Source organism: Zootermopsis nevadensis, unplaced genomic scaffold (assembly GCF_977971745.1).
Source record: "Zootermopsis nevadensis isolate Lab colony 2312 unplaced genomic scaffold, Znev_1.0 Znev_ptg000009l, whole genome shotgun sequence".
Taxonomy (NCBI): domain Eukaryota; kingdom Metazoa; phylum Arthropoda; class Insecta; order Blattodea; family Termopsidae; genus Zootermopsis; species Zootermopsis nevadensis.
Window position 1 is genome coordinate 689316 of NW_028259141.1, and position 19260 is coordinate 708575.

At 37.9% G+C, this 19260-nt stretch overlaps 1 protein-coding gene across 20 annotated transcripts in view; it reads left to right on the forward strand.

Moving 5' to 3' along the window:
* LOC110826776 (agrin-like) overlaps window positions 1-19260 on the forward strand; it is a 741485-nt gene that overhangs the window by 425711 nt on the left and 296514 nt on the right. Inside the window, exon 1 of one of the 20 annotated variants that reach the window (XM_087345744.1) lies at window positions 13521-13580. The exons of the other annotated variants lie outside the window; for them this stretch is intronic. The gene's annotated coding sequence lies outside the window, so the exon portion shown is untranslated. Of the gene's footprint in view, window positions 1-13520; window positions 13581-19260 lie in introns of those variants that run through there. 20 annotated transcript variants of the gene reach the window in all.

The window sequence follows — 19260 nt, forward strand, 5'->3', positions numbered from 1 at the left end:
ATCTGGCGGTGTGATTTGGGGCGGTAATGTGATTTATTTACACAGGGAATTTATTGAAGGAGGAGGTAATGTGCTTGTTTTAGCGTTGGTATTAGCCTATATAGTATTCTAACCATAGGGTTTTGATTGTATTTTGGTATCGTTTAGGCGTAAATTATTTTTCGACTGAACTATACGTAATAATTTTCTAGGGTGTCTAGATTCACTATTTCGTGATATTTTTTAAAATTTTCGTATTTTTGAAATGTACTTTAGGCTTTACCTCTTTATTGAAATGGACAATCTTTGAAATTTAATTTCCATATTCCAATCCTATTACGTGTTTTATGTGATTCTGCGTGTAGGTATATCTTAATTGTATTAGTTATTCTCTTATTATATAAGAGTTTATTATTTATCGAATCTCCTTGTATACGCGAATCACATATAAATACAAAGCCGGTAGTAATTAATATGTAAGTTTTTATATTTATATTTGATACATTACTAACTTCAAAGCTTATTTGTGGCTAACTATGATAAAAATTTATTTTATTATATCTGCACTATAAGATCAATTACAGTTAGTATTATTTTTTGTACTGAGAAAGATATTATCTTACTCTTTTATTACACCGATATTAAAATATTTGAATATCCACTCCAATTCTACATTAATTGAATATTTTACTTAAGTAATATTTACAATAATTTAATTCTTACCTCAGTTAAGGAACATTAACGACTCTTAAACACGAGAACACAAGGAACCAGCTCCTTTGTTGATAGACGTTATTATTATAATATTTATTTATCGTCTAATGCAAGGCAAGTGAACTGACTTGCTAGAAAGAAATTTCGTTCTGAAAGCGGGAATACATTAAGCAAAGGTTGGTATTTGCCTGCCGAAGATACTACTAGCAGTCGTTTCAGGTCCTAAAGAAACTTTTTGGTGGGGGGGGGAGAGAGTTTTAAAGTAACGGCATACGAACTCAGAGTTAAAGAAGTTTTCCTCTGGAGGAAGGTGAAGGGGTGGGTACAGGACTCAAGAGGAATTTGTGTCTGTAGGGGGGGGTGGGGGTAGGGGGTAGAGTGATGATCTACAGCGAAGTGAAATTGATCTACTTACATTTGGTACAGACAAATGGTTGAAGCTTACAGCCAAGACGAATTGTGGCTGGCATTTGAAGAACAGTAATGCTATGAACCAAAAAAATGGTCTTAGAGGGTCACTTCGTATGATTGGCAACACTGATCGCAAATTTTTTGGGGCCCCCTGTTTCAGCGTCCTTAACAGCTGGTGGCAAATTTCAGAAATTCTTCAATGACCTTGTAATTTCACATAGATTTTAGCACTTCGTTGCTAAGAGCTGATTGAATATTAGTAATAGCTTGCACTTATTAATTAATCTGCGGTGGCCATCTTCAGGACCAGTTTACAATCTTCCAATTGTTTAACCTAAAAAAATAGAATTTTTTTTCTTCAATACAATTAAAACTTTTTGCCTGATTTTATTTGTGTTTATAGACCACTTGCTAACTTAAGATACATCACGGGATATCTAGATGATAATATTAAAATGTAATTGAAGACCATACGTGTGATAGCATTTAAACTAAATTAGGATACTGTGTACTGGGAAAGTTTTTGAGATCCATAAGGATGGCGAAGTTCTGTGTAATTATAATATTTGTATAAATAATCCGAAAATTTTAGAATTAAACGGATGTAATGTGTCGCCATGATGGACCCTGCGTTAAATTATTTGATGCAAGTCACTTCTGGTCCTGAGCGAATAAGGAACACCGTTGCCGAATTAGGGGGAACGCATTTAAATTTTTTTGATTTTGTGTCTAATATCTGAAACCAGAGACAATAAGATATAGACGAAGATAATTTCGCATATTTATGGTTGTGAATGGTGCTTGGGAGAACATTAAAACTTAGGAGAGAATAAGTGTAAGGAGGCTGAGGAAATCTACGTAACGAAGATCTTCATAGAATTTAGACTTCGCCACATATTATAAGGATAATGGTATATTATTGGGTGAACAGATAACAACGGATATCAAAACAAAAATATTTAAAACAATAATTAGAAGTTTGGACTATGAAATCACAGTTACTTAAAAAATTACTGGCAGCTGAGATGGACTTTTGGAGACGTTCTGCAAGGGTGTTGAGTTGGGAAAGAATAAGGAATGAAATTATTAGACATAGAATGAATGTTCAAAGTACAATTCTTGATTTTATCCAACAAAAGCAATTAGAATGGTACGGACATACAAAAGGGATGACAGAAGAGAGATCACGAAAGGAGGTCCTGGAATTGGTACAGCCTGGAAGAAGGAAAAGATGACGTCCTCCAAACACCTGGATACAGGGACTTCAATCATCAACGAGGGAAAGAAACATCGAAGAGGATTTGTGGGTAGACAGACAACTATAATATAAAATGTTAAAACCAAATGTAACCTTGGGTACCGGAAATATATATATATATATATATATATATATATCACTTCAAGGAGGCGGGGCATGTAGGACACATGGAGAAGATGAGAATATTTTTTTAAAATACACCCTGAATATACTGAAACGAAGATATAACTTGGAACTCTGAGGCTTTGATGCAACGATAATATTAAAATGAATCTTCCGTTGTGATGATGTGAATTAGATTTGACTCAGAATAGGGATTTGGATTCAGTAAACGGCGGTAAATTTCACTTACGACGTTTCGGTTATTTGTCATATTTTGTGTGAGGGATTGGACTGTAACGCGATTTGAATAATATTATGTGGAATGAACAACCCCCCCCCCCTACTCAGTGAGACGTTTGTACTACGAAAACTGCAGAAAATTAATATTTCTAACTTGATGAACCTACATCAATTTTCCTTTTGTACTTTTAAGCTCATATGAAGTTTTTAAAAGAAAATGTTTGGAATATTTCTAATGGACAATTAATAACATTTAGCTCTGTACGAAATTCTAGTGTCGTATGAAACAGTCTTAAGTTCTTTTGTAGGGACAAGATTAAGGGGCCGATAATCTTTTATATAGTAAAAAAAAAAATTATTGTACGAGGGTCGCTCATTAAGTAACACCCCACATTTTTTTTCTCAGCCAATAATGAAGATAGAAAAGTGTACTTTTACATGCTTGAGATTTGATGTTTCCCGCGTTCGTGTACGGAGTTTCAAATGATTCCAACCGATAGCGGAGCTGTAGTGAACTGTTAAAATGGCGTCTGTGAACGACTCTCGTTACAAGCAACGAGCTGTAATTGAATTCCTTGTTGCTGAAAAAGAAACGGTGGTGAACATTCATAAACGTTTGTGTGCTGTGTATGGAAGCTGTGCAGTCGATAGGAGCACCGTTGGTCGCTGGGCTAAGAGAGTTAAAGCTTCAGGAAGTGAAGAAACCGAGCTCCGTGATCTGCCGCGCTCTGGGCGTCCTGCCACAGCCACCACTCCAGACATGTTGAACCGCGCGGATGCCATTATTCCTGAGGATCGGCGCATCACAACTCGACAATTGGCCCAACAGCTTTCAGTCAGCAATGGAAGTGTAATTGCAATTATCCGGGCTCTTGCATATTCGAAGGTGTGCGCAAGATGGGTTCCACGAAGTCTCACAGCAGACCACAGGATTCAAAGGAAAACGATTTCTTCTGAATTGTTGGAGCGTTTTGATGCTGAGGGAGAGGTCTTTCTGTCCCGGATCATTACAGGTGACGAAACCTGGATACACCACTTTGAGCCGGAGACAAAAAGGCAGTCAATGGAGTGGCATCATCCTCAATCACAGAGAAAGAAGAAATTCAAGACAACTCCCTCCGCCGGAAAAGTCATGATGACTGTCTTTTGGGACAGTGAGGGGGTCATTCTTGTGGATGTGATGCCAAGAGGTGCGACCATCAATTCAGACGCGTACATCAGGACCCTGAAAACCCTCAAGAAGCTTTTCCGACGAGTTCGGCCTCACAAGCATCCAGCAGAAATTTTGCTCCTGCACGACAATGCACGCCCTCACACAAGTCTGAGAACCCGGGAAGAAATCACCAAATTGGGTTGGACGGTGCTACCCCATCCACCCTACAGTCCAGATCTGGCACCCTCCGACTCCATCTCTTTGGGCCACTTAAAGATGCTATCCGCGGAACAAGATTTGAAGATGACGAGAGCGTGATTCAAGCAGTGAGGACATGGCTACGTGCACAGGACAAGAGCTGGTACCGGCAAGGCATGCATGCACTTGTTCCACGCTGGCGTAAAACCGTACAAGTTGATGGGGGATTATGTGGAAAAATAGTATGTGTAAAGGAAACATTGATTTATATTGTCACTAAATTTGAGCCATCTTGAATAAATATGTTCTGAGGAAAAAAATGTGAGGCATTACTTAATGAGCGACCTTAGATACAGTTGCGCTGATCATCTCGTTTTCGCGTCAGAGATAGCAAAGTTTTGCCTCTTTGAGGGGGTGGGGGCCATGTTAAATTCATTTGTTTCAAAAATAGTCCGTGGTTGGTTGCTATGGATTTATTTTTTCGTAAGTACCCCTTATAGGGAAAACTGGAGAGCTCTTTTTGGGCAGAGGAGACAGAACACTGAATAAATAAATAAAATAAATAAAAAGTACCCCTTGGTTTCTGATACATATAATAACGTCATATCTTTTGTTATATTTTAAACTTATTTTCTTATCGTTCATTCACCTTAGTGAACTCGGCTTCATGAATAATTGAAGGTTTCTAAACTGTTAGAAGAAGCTTAGAGCTCACGAAATGAGGGAGTGCAATTTTGAAAACTACTTACAGTCCTCAAGAAAAGAAAATCCATAAATCATCAATGGGAATGGAATTAGACTTCCTTTGGGTTGGAAAATACTTTCATTACATTTTTCATGTCAAAGCTTTATCGAAAAGGGAATACATCTTTCTCCTTCGTGAGAAATTGCATCTCCGAGACGTCGGTAACTAATTTACACACGCAAATCTATTGCTCGTTCAGAAACATAAGAAATTCATGACAGACGAAAAATGAAGTTATTATTTGTGGAAACGCATGGAACAAGATTAAACACGTTTCAATTATACTAATTTGAAGCACGAATGTAATTTCTGTTCCCTGTCACGTTTCATTAAGGTAAAAACGTCTCTTTATTAAATGTTTTGGTATTGGGGAAAATATTCACTCATAATTCTTTACCTTAGAGTGTCACAAAAAGATAATTAGTTTATACAGTAAATTAAAGGACGTTCTACGACCAAAACAGTGACAAGTGCTCTTGGAATTGTAATAGTAAGTATAACAAATTATGTAAAAGTGAGAGGGTGTTGAAGTTCTTCAGCTACTTTCCGAAAATAGTAATTGGGTATGAATACAATAGACTTCCGATTGTCCAGTTGCGAATTAACCAGGGTCTACCTGGTTTCAATAAATAAATAAATATTAATTTCCAATGACTGTTGTAAAAGTTATAATGTTTTAAACAAAGGGATAAATACAAGAATAGAGAATTATTTAACGCGTTAAGAGATTTAAGTTGCTAAAACCTGAAGTTTGACAACAGAACTTTATTAGTGTCTTTTGGATTCGGGTACAGGATCCTTCCATCCTTTTCTCTTCTCGGACTGGGACCTGTTCATATACGTTCTTGGCAGATGATCCAGAAGTGGTTTGCCATTGCCTTCTTCTGTGTGTGAATGGAGTAATTGTTGGGATGCCACGGAGGAAAACTCCGTGTTGCCTAGACCACGGCCTTGCCCAACACAAGTTATAAATTCGGGCACCGCCGGGAATCGAACCCGAGACCCCAGGATTACAAGGCCAGCGTTCTAACCGCTAGACCACCTCATCTTATTATTATTTAGTGTTCTGTCTGACGACAGGTCCGTATGAACAGAGGCCGCTCCTTCCTAATTCCTGTCTTAACAAACAGACTTTGAAGTTTTCACACGAAGTCCGAAAACAGTGACGTAATTTAAGTCTTCCTTTGTATGTCATAAAAAACTGATGTTATCGATTATGAAATAGTGTTTACGAGATTAATCGTGAAAAGTGCTAATTGCATAATAATTTGTGTATCGATTTTTATATCCTGTTTATAAATGAGTATCAGACCTGATTAGTTTCAATATTATTAAAACTTTGATTTTATTTCGTAATACGCTACACAAAATTACATAATAAATTAGATGAAAGATAATTAAACTATTTATTTGTGTGTCAGAATGAATTGTAACTGAAGAACTGTGTAATTTTAATAACCTGGAAGCTGCTGGGAACTTGTGTCTGTGTATTTATTGGTAGATCTCCTACTTTTTAATCTACTTGGCGGACAAAATGCAGACAAAACGTTTAATGAGGCGTCGGTTCACTACCTTCGGTCAAAGAAGTCAACCCCTACGTCTTGAACACTAAACTAAACTTTCTATGCCATTGAACCAGGATTTGTTGCACAAATACTCCGATTAAGTTGAGTTTTAAGTAAATAAAAAAGTACTTGTTTATAATTGTTTAATTTTAACCGTCTAATCATAATAAAATATTTTATTAAATATTAAAATATTATTATTACAATTAACATTTAATATTTAAAATATATTAAAATATATTGAAATGATGCTCTATCTATCGAAATGTTCGATTTACAATTAGAGCATCATCTTTTCCACGACATGTTTCGGTTTTCAATGAACCATCTTCAGGTGTATAATCAATATAAATTATCATCTAATAAAAAAGTACGTAAAGTTATAAAAATATTTGTAGCCCGTATTTTGACTGTGATTTATATTTCGTTCTTTCTTATGGTGAAACGAGCATACGCCCTTGAGGATAATATTACGTATTATAACGTAGATTTTGACTTGAACCGTTCTAGCACCGACCAACATTTCTTATTTGGTTTGCTCACGTCATATAAACAGAGCATTTGGAGGGGTTATACAAATTTGTATCTAATTTGCATATGAAATTGATATGAAATTGCAATTTTAATGGGACCAAGACACAGTGGTTGTGGTGTCCTTTCCTTGAATTCTAATTTGCAATTCGCTGGAAATACAGGATCTGAATACAAGAATGACACAACAGAATTCGCCATACTAAAATCTATAAATAAAGCATAAATATCCTTTGAAAACTCGAGGGAGGGGGGGGGCAAACGCAAGGTGTATGTTGCCAACTTGCCAGCTGGCAATGGTACTTCTTATCTAAAGCAAGAGGTGATATCCTGTATCAAGTTAAAATAAACACTGGATAAAATTATAGATCTCTGAAAATAACATACCCTGAAGACGAGGGTAATCAGTGCTTAAACAAAACATGCACGGAGCTTAAATTCAGCATGGAAAAATATTTGCAAATTCAATATACGTGCCCTGATAGAGATGGCTTGTAAATTCAGCTTCAATACAAGGTAATGAAGGTGATGAATCATTTTGAAGTTTAGAGTGGTAATACTACGTACATCAGACAAATAAATTAGCACAACAAGAGGATATTGTGATATGGGACATCGTATGGCCACCAAAGTCTCCTGACTTTTTCCTAACTACAGGGTGTTCAGAACAGAATTGACGAAGAAGTGAGATTTGGTGTCAGTTTACTGCGACGAGTTCAAACTATGGACAGAAGGCGGTATTTTTTTTTACGAAAATTATGTTTTCACAGTGCAATAATTCAACCTGTTCTTTTAGATTTATTTCGCTAGTAAGTCTCATGCGATTAGACCCTCTGATGGACTCTGTAGATAAAAACGTATGTCTTGAAAGATCTTATCCTACAGCATTGTTTAATGTTCTCTTGGTACAGTCAACTGAGATGCAACCGGTAACATCTCAGAGATTACGTGTTCCGTTCTACGAACAGACACAATGATTTACATGTGTAATGTATCCGTGTAATATTTACGTAAGTCAAATGGTAACCGCCACGGTGGTCTAGCGGTTAGAACGCTGGCCTTGTAATCCTGGGGTCTCGGGTTCGATTCCCGGCGGTGCCCGAATTTATAACTTGTGTTGGGCAAGGCCGTGGTCTAGGCAACACGGAGTTTTCCTCCGTGGCATCCCAACAATTACTCCATTCACACACAGAAGAAGGCAATGGCAAACCACTTCTGGATCATCTGTCAAGAACGTATATGAACAGGTCCCAGTCCGAGAAAAGGGTGGAAGGATCCTGTTCATATGGACCTGTCCTCAGACAGAACACTAAATAATAATAAGATGAGGTGGTCTAGCGGTTAGAACGCTGGCCTCGTAATCCTGGGGTCTCGGGTTCGATTCCCGGCGGTGCCCGAATTTATAACTTGTGTTGGGCAAGGCCGTGGTCTAGGCAACACGGAGTTTTCCTCCGTGGCATCCCAACAATTACTCCATTCACACACAGAAGAAGGCAATGGCAAACCACTTCTGGATCATCTGCCAAGAACGTATATGAACAGGTCCCAGTCCGAGAAGAGAAAAGGATGGAAGGATCCTGTTCATATGGACCTGTCCTCAGACAGAACACTAAATAATAATAAGATGAGGTGGTCTAGCGGTTAGAACGCTGGCCTTCTAATCCTGGGGGTCTCGGGTTCGAATTTATAACTTGTGTTGGGCAAGGCCGTGGTCTAGGCAACACGGAGTTTTCCTCCGTGGCATCCCAACAATTACTCCATTCACACACAGAAGAAGGCAATGGCAAACCACTTCTGGATCATCTGCCAAGAACGTATATGAACAGGTCCCAGTCCGAGAAGAGAAAAGGATGGAAGGATCCTGTTCATATGGACCTGTCCTCAGACAGAACACTAAATAATAATAAGATGAGGTGGTCTAGCGGTTAGAACGCTGGCCTTCTAATCCTGGGGGTCTCGGGTTCGAATTTATAACTTGTGTTGGGCAAGGCCGTGGTCTAGGCAACACGGAGTTTTCCTCCGTGGCATCCCAACAATTACTCCATTCACACACAGAAGAAGGCAATGGCAAACCACTTCTGGATCATCTGCCAAGAACGTATATGAACAGGTCCCAGTCCGAGAAGAGAAAAGGATGGAAGGATCCTGTTCATATGGACCTGTCGTCAGACAGAACACTAAATAATAATAATAATAAATATGTCAAATGATATAAACGTGAAACTGTAGAACCTTTTACAATTTTATCAGGCACTCTGAGTATCACATATTCAATGGCTGAAGTCTGAAACAACCTCAGCTGTTCTGACTAACTCCTTTCTTTCAACGTAACGAATCTCTCTTCTCTGTCACAGATCGCGCTGTTACAAGCCCCAGTAGCATTCAGCTTACAGAAATTACCATTTTTTAGTCCCCAAGAGAGTCAATTTGTTAGCCGCAATCCGTCACACGCTTTGCGTACGCTAATGGCTGTCAACGTCGCAGAGAATGCGAACGAGCTGTGTACTTTTCCTGGACCAGGCAACATTGAATCATCTCTGCCGTCCTGCTATTGTTTACCCACGCACATATCCGGCCCCCGTGACTGAGGACAACAGCGGCATAACTCAGTGTCTCGTGTCATCAGAATAAATGAATGGTTTTGTCGTGTTTTAAGCAGTTTTATGAAATCTCAGCTCGCGTTTTAAACATGTTACGCTTTAATTACTATAATTTGTACCTGATTACGTCATCCTCAGGCATGAAAAAGCTAAGACAATGCTGTAAATACTAGAATAAAACCTTCTGAAACCACTTGGAGCTTGCAGTGAGGTGTTTATTGTAAGTTAAAATGTAGAATTTCTCTGGAAAGTTGTAACTTGCTACAAACTTACGCGTAAACTTTTGCAGGGTGTTTCATAAACGTGGTTACACAGCAGAAACTTTGGTGGTCATTTGTCAGTCTGCTCTTGTAAGCTCTGAACTGTGAAATACTATATTAGATTTTATGATTATATCAACGCCGACGCCGACAGAATTCTGAATAACAGATCAGTAATGTGTGTTCTTAGTTTAGTTTAAGAATCTTTATTAACCGATCTAGGTGAACGGTGTTTAACGGTGGGATGATTACGAAAGTCTGGTTGAAAATAAGTGGGATATGTCTTGCTTTCTTTAAAATACCGACCGAGTTTTATGTCTGGACGGACTGACGAATCAGAATATCCCATTTTCTGGGCTTGGAATCCGACCCTAGGAATTCCGAACGCAATCAACCTCATGCTTGGCGTGAAACATTTTTTAAACGTTTTAATTAATTTATTTATTTTGTTCTAATCTGCCGTGGTGACTGCAGTTTTTGAATCTCCGTCCTTTTAGTTATTTTAGACGTTTCGGCACCGCCATTTTGTGGTTTTGTAAACTAAATCACCGCAGTTCATTGTCGTGTACCGAAAGACTCGAATATCTAATGTCATTAAAAGCACTTCCTCGTAATTATAAATAAATATAACGCGTATCTATGAATTTTAATGCTATTGAAAAGTCTTTTAATGTTAATCGTACGTGGATGGCCCATTTGACTTCTTCACTTTAGAGGCGTGGGTCGAAAACTCTCAGGTTTGAAGGTTGTGCCGTGTAGCGAATTGTCTGAAACAAAAGAAGACTGGTTCTCTGTTTGCGTATGGGCGTCACGTGACGTGAGGACCTTGAGTTGAAAGTGGAGAGGTTCATTATGTTGCTGACAGAGGGGACTGCCCACAGGTAAATGTTGTGGGAGCTTTGGACAGGCGACAGGGCTCAGGTTGCAACTGGAAATATCCTGGCAGGTGTTTGTGTACAACTTTGTTCTAGAAAGGCGGGCGGACCTGCATTTCTAGAACGTTTCTGTCTTAAAATGCCTCTCAAGGCCACGTGAGTGCGTGCTTATCTGAAGTCTGCTTTCGCTCGTAAGTCACTCTTGTCCTCACGCCAGTGACAGGTTTGAAGTTTAGAGATCGCAATGCATCAGTCAGCTGTTTACAATCGAATGGTTCTACCGGATATGAGTGGCAGTATTATCGAAAACTGCGCGTTTAGGACACGAGCATTTGCAAGAGAATTGATTGTATTTTAAAAACCTCTGTTCGAAGCTCTTTATGTCTCCTTTCTAGCGTGTTTTATATCGTATGCACAGTAATCGACACAGTGATACATAATTGAAAACGTTGATTTATCTGTTGTCTTTGAAACGAAACTGTACGTGAGATATGTTGCAGTTACTATGGTCATTAAACATGAAGTATAGCTTTCACTCTTCTCGGTTGCCATGTTAGTACACTCCACCAGAAGAAGATTCAATGTATGTGTTATCTGGTAAACTTCTTTTTACTAAAGTTACATACTTACTGCTATAATTTTGTGAGGAATTCCGTCGGGTGAGGGGTGAGGAAATTGGTAGGAGTGCGCATGCTCAATGGAAGTCACGTAGCCCCGTGGCGACATCTGTTAACGAAGTTTGTAAGCCGAGTAATAGAAGCAAAGCTGCTTAAGTCACATTCCTTTACGTGGTGAAATCCGAAACAGAAGGAGACACGAGTATAATTTAGCAGTTGTATGTATTATTTTCGAACAATTAAGGAGAATCACCTGAAGATGGCTAATTAAGGTAGAAACATGTAGTGGATTCTTGATAAACATTGAAGTTATATTGAGAATTTGTTTGTCTAGACGGACTGTCAATACGTAAGAGGCTGAATTTTCTATAAACGCCGTTTGAAAATATAAGACGTTCAATGGAGTTCAAATTTTTATCTTGAACGAAAAATGGTCACGTTTGGCTTTAAGCGAGATTTTGATTTACCTTGAGTTATACATTGTCTACGCACTAGACACGTGTTTACAGGACCGTTTTGTAACTTGACTTCATTTTTCGGAAAACTTTGTGTCTCTAAAGGCTGTTCTAGAACTAGAAGTTTCTTTTTATTTCTCTAGAGAGAAAGGTTCCTTCATACGCCTGTTCAATTCTATTTTCGCCTTTTTTTTATCCAAATATATTGGCAGCGAGGAACTTACAGAAGACGTAGAAACAAAACACTGCTGTGTTCCGTCCTTTTTATTTTTATTTTTCGTATCTTAACTTTCCGTTGAACAGACGGTAGCGAAAATGATGTATGTAAATGTACACTCAACGACAAAACATTAGTCACTTTCATGACCTAGCTGTAATGTTTCATGCCAATGAAATTCTTAGTTTTCGAAGAATTTTTTTCGGAACAATTTAAGATCATTCTGATCTGAGTTTTTCTGTACAAGATCCGTGATATTATAATCTATTATTATTTACTTACATTTCCTTGTGTCTTAAGTTACGTTAACCGTGATTTTTTATTAAACGGAGTTTATGAGTACTTCGTTTTAACACTTAATAATCATTAACCTGTTCGCTTAATCTAGAATCTCAGTCTAGAATAAACCAATTTTGGTCGATACATTTACATAAAGAACCTTGAATGTAAATTTTCCCTCAGACGAAATTGGATGATGCTACGTTGATAATATCTCCATGGCATTGCTTTTCCTTTGGATAAAAATGACTGGTTTTTTTTTCATCTTTTGTAAACCTCGATTGTAATAGCTTTCATTCCTACAGATTCGCTCTTAACACATTAATCTTCATGAATTATAATTTTATATCCGATAACTCTAAACTATTTCTTTATATTGTACTCCAAAAATGCATTTAGGACCCCAGGAATTTATTTATCTACAAAGTACTTATTAATATTCTATTTGATTAAGGCAAGAGTTTCGTGATATGTGACTTAAAAGTAATGATCTATTATAGGAATCTCGAAGAAAAACACACTTTGTATAAGAATGAAAATTTTAATAATTTAGAATATCTTTTTGATGGCAAACAGAGAGTTATTACTCTGTTTCAGTGATAGATTTAGGATCTCGTGTCTCTCTTTCGCTCCGGTTGAAATGTAAATTATTATAACGTTATTGAAATAGGCACAAGTTTCGATATTTGATGTCTGATGCATGTATCGATTGTTCCTACACGCACAAAGTTTGAATTTCGACCTTACAGGGTTTGCACTGTCACGTACCAAGAAGTTTACACTTACGATCTGAAAACAACGAAACGAACTAAGTCGATCTTATAAAAAAATTCAACAAATCGTAGAATTTTATATGTTATTTGATTTTTCAGAAATCTTAGAATTTTTCGATCGCAATTGGACTAAATTTATGGCTGTGTGGGGTGCTGATTCGATACGACGAATTTCCCGACCAAATATTTAGTATGTTTCACTCTTTTTTTTTTTTTTTGGAGTTTTTCGAAATAATTTGTCTGAAAATGTCTCGCAACTGCGATTACTTTATGAGATGTCTTATCTATAACTTGTGTTGACTGAAAATAAGTTTTACTGTGGTTAATATTAATTATTTTTTGTGTATAATATAGTATATATTTCTTAATCCTTTACCTTTATCATGAACTTTCTCTGTTAGAATATCGTATGACTTTCGTGCATATCCAACATCATGTGTCATTGGTAGAAATTCTTTACGATTCCACCTTTCTTGAAAGTTAGATGGAACAAATACTACAAATGTACCTTTTTTCGTTTGTTTCAGGTAAGGGAACCTAAGCGACTGTTTTCCTCAACAGCATTCAGCAGTTGATGTTTGTAATCGAGACGCAGTGTTCTCTTTGAGGTACGGACCGCAATTTTTTTTCAATATAAATTAGACGAGCTTTTGGCATTGATAGGACAATTAATTTAAAGAGTAATTGATGGGCTGAGTATGTAGCAAGAATGACAGACCATTAATTTTATAGTGCTCATAATAAATTAATATGTTAGCAGATATAACAGTAGAATCATGTTAAGAACTTAGATGTACGTTTAAGGATAATATTAAAACGCGCGTTGTATTATTAACGTGGTTAATATGCGTTTAAGCACAGATAATCCGAAAATATTTGTAGTATATTCGTCGAAATGTTTAATTTAGAGTCTTTGAACAAAATGGACTCATGAATGAACGAGATTTCTCTGTTATCAACGTTCGACAGCTTTGGTTTTGTTTATTCCTTGTAATGCTGTGAAGTATAGTGAGTTATATTGGCACAATATTTTTTAAAGACACGGCTTCAAAGTGACGTAAAATTTGCGTTATTAACGTCAGTTCGAGCTTGGAGTTTCGGAACAAACGTGAACTGATCAAAGTTTTGACAGCGTTTCATTAATACAAGATCTTGTTTGTGTTTGATGATGGCTTTGTCGTTTTGTGAGTAATTCGTAATCCTCTGAGGAAGACCCAAACAAACCTTTAGGCGTTTTGCTTCTGAGAATCGCATTTTAAGCGATTCATCGGAATTTCTTCAAAGAGAAAGCCATTATGAAGAGTCTTGTCGTCTCTTGCGTAGAGCCCCGAGCGTGATAAAATATTTATTTATGTAGCAGTGCGACTTAAGACCCAGTTGTTGTTTAGTTGTTAAGATAAGCGTACAGAAATAAATAAAATAGGCTCTGATACGAAGTCAAGCAGGTTGCCTGAAGCGTTGGCGATTCTGACTTATGTTTGAGAGGTCCCAGTTTGAATCTCGATGGAACAGCATGCTGTCCTTAGTGAGTCTTCAGTCACGTCAGGCTAATGACTGGACAGTATTTCTTACAATTCATGACAATTACGAGGTGCGATCGGAAAGTTTCAAGACTGCGCCTATAAAAACACGTACACTTATCTCAGGTATTAAGTTCATCCATCACCCTCGAAATAGTTCCCCTGGGAGTGAACACAACGAGCCCAGCGCCGCTGCCAAGCCTGGAAGCATCCCTGGAAATCTTTCTTTGTCAGCCTGTCAAGCACCATCTGCGATTCTGCCTGAATCTCTTCTATCGTCTCAAATATCCTTCCCTTTAGCTGAATTTTCATCTTTGGGAAGAGGAAGAAGTCACACGGCGAATAAGGAGGGTGCGGGATGACGGCCATGGTGTTTGAGGCCAAAAACTGGCGAACTTTGAGGGCGGTGTGCGCTGGCGCGTTGTCATGATGCGTCGCATGTGGAGTTCTTCCTTTAGAATCAGCTGACAGGTCCCATAGCCTATCCCAACAATGTCGCACAAGTCGTTGATGGTACGACGTCGATCTTCGTAACATTTTCGGGCGTTGTGCTCGAAGATGGTCGTCCAGAACGCTCGTCATCATCGACAGAGGTTCGGCCATTTTTAAAACGTGAATGCGGACTCCCCAAATGCTTGCTTTAGCATTTCATAGGTTTCCGTAGCCGTTTTGGCGAGTCTTTGGCAAAATTTGATGCACACGCCATTCCGAAATCGCAGGAGGGTCGGTGTAATGCACTACCAAAACGCCCGTAACTAAGAAACAAATGCTAATTCGATGATGCCGGCTGGCACACTGATTCACTATGAATGTAGACCGCACCCCCTAAAGGCAGAAGCTCGTACTACATCCGGTTCGCCCTCTATTGACACAGTCTTGAAACATTCCGATCGCACCTCGTATATCGTCAGTTCTTTCAATTTCCCTTCTATTACTACAAAAAGGTGTTTGTGTGTAACATTTGTACGGATACAGGATGGTCCACACTGGAACGGCTTTTAAAACGTCTTACAAAAGACGGATTTTCTTGGTTCTTGAATTCTTTTAATTTATTGATAATAGAATCAGCTTTAGACAGCATGGACGTTATGACAGACTGCGGAAAATTATGGTAATATAAATAATAATTTCATTGGTTTACATGCTTACTATATAACATCCGGCCGAAGGTTCAAAAGTTTTCAAGGTCATTCAAAAGTAGGGTAATTTTTATGAAGGAACACGAAATGCTGTTGGTTACAAATCAATAAACCGTGTATTGTGTGATGAGTGCGAATTGCACGAGAAATGTTTTCACAGTTTGTACAGGGTGTGGGCAAATTTCTTTTGAACCCTGAATTTTGTAACAATTTACGTACCGGGGAGTTACAGTGCTCTAATACTTTGAGACGCGTAACTGAACATAAAATTTGCAGGAACCCCATCGAAAGAAAATCTCGCTGAAACGGGGAGACATTAGGCAGGATAGGAAATATGTTTAAGTTTTGTGTCACGAGAGAGTGTCGAATCACCTATCTATGTAAACAGACGGGAAATAGCTTGTTATTAATTCTTACAGTATCCTTAATATATTTTTCGTCAAAGGGGGGTCGATTTCGTACCCAATAAAAATGCGACAGTCTCGTGTACTTTATGGATATTTTTCTTTTTACGTGAAGCATGAGATTATGAACTATGTTCCATTCAGATTATCGGTACGCGTCGTAAAATGACAAGGAAAATGGCGGTGTTCATTTTGTGTAAATAGGTGTTGATGTAGCATCTTTAGACACGTCTAGTTCCGAAATTTTGCGTAAGGTAACGCTGGCGGTCTTCGGCGTCACGTGGAAGGAAGAGAATTTTACTGGCGTAGTCAGAAAGGAATTCCTTAGTAAAAATCTGCACCTTTTCATTCCTGAGGTTGAAATTCCTGTGGACGTGCTTGCCCATGTAAATTATTGATTACGGTTACTTCATATGAACCCTAAAACGAGCGTCAGTTTCTTAAAAATTGACTTCAATTGGTGAAAAGTAGAGACGTTTCGAAGGAATTTAATGTAAATCCCGATAGCAGAAACATGTTTCTTACAAGTTTGTTATTTTAACCATCAGAATATAAACATTGTCGTCCAATGGTTGGCACTCCTGCTTTTGGTTCCAGAGGTTTCGAGAAGAAATCCTTGGAATCCTCGTTGTATATCCTTTTGCAGTCCTCCCAGGAAACTGCCATGATAGTATCTCGCATTAGTCCGCAATATTATTTGAATTACGCGAATCTGAAGTTGGATATTGTTCGCTGTATAAAGTATATTTGGCGCCCTGAACGTTTATATACTTGGTTTTATTCCACTATCCTTGCACGTCATTATTTATTAAACTGACATGCCTCCCAGAACATTATTTTTTCCTTTATATCGTATTTAATCGATTTTAAGACTCCGTCGATTGTGAGAGACAACTTTTATTTATCAATAGGTTTCTGGAAAAAAAAATACGTGTATTACAATAGGAATTGTCAGTATTCAAAGACGAAACTTACTTTTATTACTGCATTCGGAAATATTCTTTGTTGCTAGATTTGTGTTATTGTCACGTGAATACCGTTGTGGATATAAACATTTTTATTTCGCGTTAATCATACATAATTTTTCGAATTGTTTCTCAGACGCCATCAAACGTAAGCCGAGCTTAGATTTAAGAAAGTTTAAAATGTGAAAAAGTGCGTCTTATAATGTATAAAATACATTTATTAAAATTTTAGTCACCAGATCTCTAAATATCACAACTTCAGTCTTTGTTACTCGATTTTCTGGTTTTGCTCAGGGCCCATTGCGTTCTCAACTATTGTCAACACTGTTAAAACCCCTCAGAACTTCCCGAGTGAAAAAAAATTAAGGTTCCGTGAATTACACTTCATGGTTTGGGTAATGCTTTAAAGCAGGGGTAGCCAACCCGCGGCCCGCGGGCCGCATGTGGCCCGCCTTGAACATTTTTCCGGCCCGCGAGATTCATCACACTTTTACAAAATATATTTATTTTATAATGGCCAAAGTAGTGAAAACCAGTGTATTAAAAAAATACATTATTTGTGCATCCATATATTCAAAAATTATCTGTCGAAATTATGAGAAAAAATTAACTTTGTGGCCCGCGGAGTTATGATGCATTTCCAAAGTGGCCCGAAAGATCATTTGGGTTGGCCACCCCTGCTTTAAAGCATGTTTCGCCTCGCTCTGTCCCGGAATTTGTACAGTAATTAAACCCGAGGCATTGGTCAATTATAACAGCTATAGTACGCGACTGTAATCTTTAGAATTTGAAGTCCGTAGCGTTAAAGGCAGACGCTTTCCTCCTGACGACTCAAGTCTCAAGATTACAGTCTTACACTCTACTCCCTGGCCAGAAATCAGATGGAATTTTTCTGAATACAAATCACACATTTGTCTGTCCACATGTTTCATCTCGGTAACTCCTCGTAAGACTTAAATTAAAATCGGTGCTTCATTAAACACTAGTTGCAGTCAGGACAATTTAATTTCATGACGTGTTGGTTCGGCGAGGTAACTTCACAGATGCTGAAAAGTTCTCTCCTCATCTCAGATTGAAGATCTCTGCTTTCCAAAGATCCTGACAGTTACAACCGGTGTAATGTGTTTCAGTGTTTTTTTTTTTATAAACGCGATTGTATTCATGCTAACCACGTGCGTCCAATAACGATTTCGAACATCAGATCCATCTTGTCTTTGGTCTACCAACGTTTCTGTTTCCCCCTGGTATGTTTTAACGTCGTATTTCTGATGCCATTAATCTGAAAGCTCCATCTAGAGCTGTGTATGAGCCTAAATGTTTATTAGCTTTTGGATTGAATATATATAAATATATAAAACACTTGTCCTATCTCTTTATATTTCATTCTGTTTTCGTCTATCCATGTTTCTTTAGCATGAGAAGAATCTCCAAGACCTTATTAAATTTATTTTGCCTTATACTAAAATTTTATTAGTTTCATTCATGGGGTATTTTGGTATTTTTCTATCTTGTTCAATGTTTTAGTCATTATCGTAAGAGATGTGACGTACTATGTTTTTCGTAGTGCCGGCTCATGCAGGATATATTTTTTTTTTTTAAAAGTCGATTGTTTTTTTTTTGGGGGGGGGGATTTTCAAAGCATAGCCCGCCATCTTTATGGCAATCGAAGGTTTATTCGTGAAGTGCAATATTATTATTATCTGACAGCAATAAACTTTCGGCAAGAAAGTGATTTGAACTTTGTCCTTGTTGTTACGAAAGTGTGAATATGTTCACACGGAACTAGTGTTTGTTAATTTCAATTCGGCGTCGACAGATACGCCTAGCAGATCCCCCCATCCTTTGAAAAGGGTCGATACAAATCTGTGAATCTCTTTTACGTGACTGGTAACCACAGGAATTTTAAATCTGAGTTGGAGTTTACATATCGTTGCTTGGTTAGGGATTTCAGCCCGCAGGATGAGAAAAACTTTCCATTATCATTAAAAAATTTTCGAAGTTTCATTAATTAAAACCGGTGGAGTGGTGATGCTCAGGGCAGGGATACTCAACTGGTGTGTGAAACCGACGGAAGTACTACAATTAATAATGAAGTCTCAGAGTTGGTTTGACTGTCGTGTAGTTCCTGCTTTCGATTCCACAAGTTGTGGGTTGTAGCAAGGTTTGATGTTAGAGTAGCTTATTGAATTATTGATTACTCAGAATCTGCCTAATTTGATCACCAGTCTTCTGACGTAAAGGTCACTTAGCACGCTTATTC